Source organism: Octodon degus, unplaced genomic scaffold, assembly GCF_000260255.1.
Source record: "Octodon degus isolate 3935 unplaced genomic scaffold, OctDeg1.0 scaffold00054, whole genome shotgun sequence".
Classification (NCBI taxonomy): Eukaryota; Metazoa; Chordata; class Mammalia; order Rodentia; family Octodontidae; genus Octodon; species Octodon degus.
In genome coordinates this window covers 2,034,326-2,041,978 of record NW_004524630.1, presented here as the reverse complement: position 1 = coordinate 2,041,978, position 7,653 = coordinate 2,034,326, and positions in this window count along the sequence as shown.

Genomic DNA, 7,653 nt, shown 5'->3' with positions numbered 1-7,653 from the left:
CACGCACTGATGCTCCGCACTTCCTATGGGTTACATCCTGGTAAACTCATTGTAAACTGAAAGCATTGCAAGCCAAAAATGCGTTGGTACCCTTCCGTACAGGCCATCCTAGCTTAGACCATCCTAGCAGGATGCACGGGCGAGCACCGGTTGGCCACCTCATGGTCACGTGGCTCACCGTGCCAGTGGCTGGCTGTGCCACCAGAGGGAACTGCACTGCGTGTTGGTGTCCTGAGATGGTGCTGTAATTCAGAATTCGAAGGACAGTGAACGTGTAACTTCTAATGCTAATGCCAGCATCGTGCGTGTGCGCGCACTGTACCACATTCTGTTACTCCGTACTCAGTGTCAGAACAAAGATCACAAGGCCACGGAGAGAGTTCAGTGGCGCAAGCGCCTGCCTGGGAAGTGCAGGGTCCTGAATGCAAGCCCCGCTACCAACCCCACCTCAAAAAAAAAAAAAAAAAAAAAAAAAAAACCCACTAACCAAAACAAAACACAAACACTGAGTGAAGATCAACACATTCCTTTAAAAGGCTCTTCAAAACCACATTTTGAAACATAACCATTTCCTTGTTGACTGCAACAAACTATTTGCTTAATTAGGAAAAGGTGAACATGCTAATTGGCTGCAATTTATTGCTGAAAATCCAGAGCACTGTCGCCTGATGAGGCAAGACCCGAAAGGTAGGTCCTGGGCTAGCCGGAATGCTGTCCACAGGAGAGCGTGCGGGTCTGTGTGTCACGCTTTTAACACACATTTATGCTCATGAAAAATTACCAGTAATTTAATCATGCTAATTAGCTTTCATAATTAGATCTTTTCTAAGGACTTAAAAATGAAAATTTAAGGGCCAGCCAGGTAGCTCAGCAGATTAAAACTCCTGCTTAGGCAGACACAGGGGCTGGGGTTTCATCTCGAGCCTGCCGTGCTGGCCGCCCCTGGGCGTGCTGAGGGGGCGATTGAGCCTGGGCGAGGTGGTGCGTGCCTGTAATCCCAGCACTTGGGAGGCTGTAAACAAGAGGATCACTACAAGTCCAATTTATGCAGTGAGACCCTGTAGGTCCTGTGCTGAAAACATTAAAAAGGAAAAAAAAAAAAGAAATTTTACATGTATAGTGAATTTATTTGATGCAAAATAAATTATGGACATTTTAAAGCATTGGATACGACGTAGTTACTATGTGCAGAGAAGGTAGTTGATGTTAAGTGTGAAGTTTAAGATTTAAAACTAACCATGTAAACTGTACGTAGTAAATTTTCACATTTAATCACTTTCAGATGAATTTTAATGATATCAGCCTAATATTTAGTGAATTTCATAAATTTTGTTCAGGCAAGCATGCATTACTTCAAGAAACTGTAGCTTGTTGTATTGCTGGGAATGATTTCTAAATAAGGTTGTTAGACACTGTGTTTATCAAAGTTTATTCCATAACCTTAGAGGAAAAAGGTTTTCCTGATCTAAATTTGCAAGGGTTAAAGGAGACATAAGATCCACTTACTAGATGTCAAAGTAACTGCCCATATAATTACAGTGTTACAATACAGAATATTCTCCTCCCGCAGCACTAGTGGCCTTCCTACTGGAAATGGCAGAATAAAGATGATTTCATCCCTATTCTCTGATAAATTAGAGACAGGATGTGGAGAATGACGGCGTAAGAGGCAGCGCTTGTGGCGAGGCAGGAGGCCCGGCTCCGCGGAAGAAGCCGCCGCGACCCGACTCCCCAGTCACTGCAGGTGAGTTCCCGGGTGCTTTGCCTGCCTTGGACCCATTTCAAAACAAACCATAAGTAGGGTGACTGGTTCAGGTGATAGCAGACCATTATGCAAGTGCCTTTTGCAAAACATAACTTGACATTTAATTCTTGCTTAAGTTATAATTAGTCCTTAAAGGCTGTAAGTAATATTATGGGCCTGGAAAGTTGTATTCATTTGTGGACACTCATGAGATCTCTCCTGATGGCAGTTTGATATAAGAATTATGAATATTTTGGGATGAAACCTCTGGATATTCTGAGGGTATCAAGTGAAAAATTAGAGCTGTTCCAATATAGTCTACACTGAATCCTGAACACAGTGCTAAATTACACTGGGTTTGTGCATGGAATTTTGCTAAGACTGGATGTTCCTGTGCTCCAGCGTGCAGTTCTACCTGTAGAGTAACGTGTATCGACCATTTCTAATCCCCAGCAAAACCATGGGGGTAAGAGGGCATGTACACAAAACTCCCAAAGGGTTGGGGGCTGTGTAACCCAAAGTTATCAGAGTAAACTACAAATTCTGAAATTTATCTTTAATCACAAATTTTATTTATTAAGACAAATGTTGAGACAGTTTCCTTTTTACACAATGCCTATAAAATTCATCCCCATCCAAAGTGAGCAAAGCTCTTTTATACTCCTTGAAACATAGTTAGATGCTATGGAGAGGCATCTCTTCCTTCTAAATGAAGAAGAAAAAGTTAAGTTCCTGCCCTCGGGAGAGGCTGCTGCAGCCAGGCTCCTAGCCCTGCTTCTGTAACACAGACACGTTACCTGTGCATCCATGGGCTCAGGGCCTAGAAGAAAAGGCTCTGTGTTCCTGAAGAGCGCTTCTTCTAGTCCCTCCGTCACCTCCCAGTACTGATGGTTGGAAGCAAGCGCTCTGGGCCGTGGGACCGGCCCTTTCATCAGCCCACTGTCCCCCTCCTCCCTAGACTGTGGAGCTTTGTGAGCATTATGTAGTGACAGTAAGGATGGTGATCATTGTTTCCTTCAGATCTTGCATCTTTAATGCAAGGGAGACACTACACTAAATTTAATTTAGGTGTGAGGAGTTTCCTACCCAAATCTTTGCTTTATTTTTGAAGAGGGATGACTCTCAATTCTGAGGAAGTTGTAAGGAATAACAGCAGAACTCTCTGTCCTGGCTAGAGCCACGTCAAGCATTCAGAAAAGTGTGAATGGTGTGGACAATTTAACACAACACATGAACTGAATTTATTGCACATATGCAGAACTGTGGACCTATCAGTACACATAGATGCTGAAAAATGCATTGAACGTTTAGGAAAGATAAATACGCAGTGAGCTCATGGTGCAAGTTAGAGCCGGTTTCTCAGAAGGCAAAGCTGTGCTCCTACTTCAGGGAATGAAGTTACTAGAGCCAAAAGAAAAATAGAAAAGCTGACCACATTTGGAAGTCAAATAGTACACACATTGTTGTGGTTGAAAGAAGAAATAATTGAGGTTAGAAATCCGTATGACCAACTGGAAAGGTAATAATGCACAGCGTTGTGAAAGGTGACAAGTAGGCACTAAGGGAATACATATAGGCTTAAATTTTATATGCGAAGAAACTAAGAGAAACAAGGAAGACAAATAAACAGGTAATGTCAAAAAATAGAAACAACCAACATTTAGAAGTGAGAAATAGGGCTGAGGAGACATCTCAGTGGTCTGAGCACCTGCCTGGCAAGGCCAAGGACCTGGGTTCGATCCCCAGTACTGCATGCCATGCAGGCCCCATGCCGAGCTGGTCACTGAGTCTGGGTGTGGTGGCGTATGCCTGTAATCCCAGTGCTAGGGAGGCTGAGACAAGAGGATCACTAGGAGTTCGACTGTGTAGGAAGACCGTATAACAAACTAATAAGTAAATAAATTGTTTTTTGAAAGACTGAGAAACAACAAGGCTATAAAAATTATACTCTGAGAATGTAAATAAAACATGAGTTCAGAAAAATAAGAAAAAAGATGGTATAAACTCACATTGGAATGAAAATGGAGACATATAAATACTCAACTCAAAGTTCAAAATAATGCTAATTTCAATAACTTTGCCCACAAGTTTATTTATGTATTTATTTATTTATTTTGTGGTACTGGGGATTGAACTCAGTGCCCACAATTTTAAAGCTGCATGGACTTTCTTAATCTTGGTGGTGTTGATATTTGAGTTAAATAGCCCTTGTCTGTGGGGAGTGTGTGTGTGTGCGCGTGTGTGTGCGTGTGTGTACTAGGAGCTTGGGTGGGGCACCAGGTAGCTGCATTACGCGCTGTTAGCAGCAATGTGCACCTTTGCCTGCTAACTGGCAGTATGGTCCCCTGACCTGCTCACATCTGTCTACAGATGTGGCCAAAGGTTTCCTGGAGGGCAAAATCTTGATCACTTGTTTAAGATTTCTTCCTTTAGTTCTTCGATTTCTGTGATTATTTGCTGCTTTACTTGTTCTTGTGATGCACGGAATTCATGCCCCATGCCCACTTACCATTTTCTCTCTCAGCATTCTCTGGCTAAAGAGGACAGGCTTTTGGATATTGCTTTTGTCACTTACCAGTTTAGAAATCCTTAGGATACACTTGTAGCTCAGCAGAAGAGTGAGAAGAACACTGAGTTACAGGATTCTTAGGAGGGTCACCTTAGTCAGCAGCCACAGAGAGCTTGACCCAGGGCTTTGGGGGCTGTAGGCACTCCACAGCCAGTGGCCCCGCCACTATGTCACTTTGTGGTTCCAGTCCAGGCCAGAGAGTCAACCCCAGCCTAAGATACGGGTAAGGGATGTTCTGAGTACGTGGAGCACATGTCCTCATTCTGCACATTGAGCAAATGCTGAACAGGTGCCAGCTCTTCTGCAGAAAAGTCGGCGGAAGGGGGCAGGGGCAGGCAGAGCCCCAGTGCCTGTCTCACAGCCCCTTGGCTCTGGCCTGTGTGCTCCTTCTAGTAGACATAAACCACCTTGTGTGTCTCAAGGCAGCGACCAGACATTGCACGCACTTGCTTCCTGCGCAGAGGACCTGAGGATTCTGCGTGAGTTGTTAGTCATAACACAGTTCCAACAACACCTCCAGCAATGAATAACTCACGCCTTCTGTGAGGGCAGTCAACGTAGTTCAAACAAAGCCTTCTGCAGTCTTGTCATTGCGTGCTAGAACGACTGACTTGATTTCTAGGGACTAATGATTGACCGCCTTATGGATAGCTTTGTTGCGACAGCTGAATTCCATCTCTTTTTCTTTATAAAATTCTTTGGATTTATGACTTATCACAGATGATTAATTTCATCTGTCTTTTAAAATATGATAAGGGCTTTACTCCTCAACTCTGATTAATTTTGTCTAAGTCAGACTGAATTCCTTTTTTTTTTTTTTTTTTGGTGGAACTGGGGATTGAACTCAGGCCCTTGTGTTTGCCAGGCAAGTACTTATTTTACTGAGCTATCTCGCTGGCCCCCTGAATTCCTCTTAAAAGTAGTGAGAAATAAGTTTCTTTTTCTTTAGGAAAGGCAAACTATTTATTTATTAATCTACATATTTTAAGTGAAATATCACTGGAAAAATAAAGGAGACTATTGCCTTTTTTGCCCTATATTTTCAAGGTATTTAGGGAAAAGGTACTGTTCACCTTTTAAGATTTTAGAATTTATAATGGAGACAGATTTTTCAAAGACATATCACTTCAAGGAAATTCGTAGCAATGATTTTCCACATAAGTTTATTTCCCTATCAATTTTCCTAAGAGAATAATACAGCTTAACATCATAGAAATACAAATGTGGACTGATGAAATTTGAGAAGACTTCCCACCCATCTCTTAAAATGCATCCTGGTAGCACTATTTTAGGTGATCCTGGGGAGCACAACAGAAGCATGCGAAAGTCTCATGCCGGAGTCTGCAGGTGAGGCAGGATTACTTCAACATCCTGGCAGCTTTTAAATGTGTTTTCATGTACAGCCCTGGTATGGAGTCTAACGCGAGTATAGACCCTGGCTTCGGAAGCCCCCCAGAAGAGCCGCATAAAGGTTGAGTTCCATTGAAACACGATTCAAGAATAGTTCTTTTCGAGGTATGCTAAAGAGACCTATCTACAGAACTGTGAGCCAGGCGACTGCAACGATGCGCAGACCGTCCCACTACATGCACGGGGCATCCCATTTGCTGGTACTTGTTATCAGCTGTCAGCTTCTAGTTGTGTTGGCCAACACCCCGGCTTTCAGATAGAGTCCCTGTGGCGGACCCAAAGTAATCCATCCTCGTGTGTGGTGCAGGTTCATTCTCCTAGCCCACCTGCTACAGAAGCCTTGTTAGGATGACTTTTAAAAAGAATACAAAATAATAAAAACCACAGAAATGGTGCAGAATTTTACTAAACAAAGTAATAGGACTTCAACATTGTTGTACTGCATAATGTTGCCTTCAAATTAATTAGTTGTTTAGACTACTAGACATAAGCATACAAAGTTGGTTTTAAAAAGTTATAAAAATTAAATAGGAGAAGAAAAAACCATCAAACCACTCCTGTAATTTCTGGCAAGCAAAGATACTGTAAATTTCATTCAAATGCAAGAGGGATCTGGCTGCCTCTCCTCAGGCTGAGCTGGAGGCTGCAGTCCAGCACGTGGTGGCATCTGGTCCCCCTCGACGCCATCTGCATGGCTCGCAACGTTCCAGTGACTTCTGACCAGCTGGGACACTGTGCGCGCCCCAATATTTTTGCACCTATGTGTTCTGCCTTTAGCACTTTTATTTAACATCCAAGCAGACATACAGCTCTCTTGTAAATATTAAAATCACCTTGTTTTACTAAAAGGAACGGAGGTTCAAGAGGTTTAGTAAATGAAGTAGAAAGCCATCGAAAGTCCCTGTGAAGACGGGCAGAGACTTCTTCCGGTTTGGACATGAACATTGATCAACAGCACGAGCAACATTTCTGACTTTTTACTGAAGACTACATTCCAGTTTTAGGCATGTTAAAGCTTTGTGTAAAACATAATATTGAACTTAATTAAGATTTGATTCATCTTGCCTGGCTTGCCAGATGTTGATGATTTAAGCTGTACTTCATATTTAATTGATGATTGATAGCAATAGATCATTGCTATTTATAAAACTGTCAATATTAAAATAACATACAAAGAAACTAATTTCAATGTTACTAAATTTTAAAATTATTTCTCAATTTTATTAAATTTTTTACTTGAATGATACTATCTATTAACGTTTCTCTACCTTCTGCATGCATTATTGATCTTTATTTTGGAGGTTTTAAGTCTCAGCCTACCCTTAATTGGGGAAGAAAGCATTTATCTGTTAACCTTGGCATATTCCAGGTAGCACCTATCTGATGCCTGCGAAAGGAACTGCTACACTTTTGTCTGGAAAGCTTGTTACTTCTCATATGGAATAAAACACAGAATGACTTTCCATTTTTAAAATATAATTTTCTGCCCCAAATGCACTATCTCCGCTCCTGTCTATCAGCAGGCATTTTGTGGCGCAGCATTCCTGGTGATTCCTAGTTTTGCCCTGGTTTCTACCCCTGCCCTTCAGAATGCCTAGATCTGCACAAGAGGCACGAGCACAGCCTGGCTGGGCGGGTGCACACCTGCAGGCTCAGGAGCTCCTGGCACCTGCAGGCCCAGGCGCTCCCAGCCACCTGCAGGCCCAGGAGCTGCCAGCCACCTGCAGGCCTCCAGAGCTCCCAGCCATCTGCAGGCCCAGGAGCTCACAGCCACCTGCAGGCCCCTGGAGCTCCCAGCCACCTGCAGGCTCAGGAGCTCCCAGCCACCTGCAGGCCCCAGGAGCTCCCAGCCACCTGCAGGTCTAGGAGCTCCCAGCCACCTGCAGGCCCCTGGAGCTCCCAGCCACCTGCAGGCCCAGGAGCTCCCAGC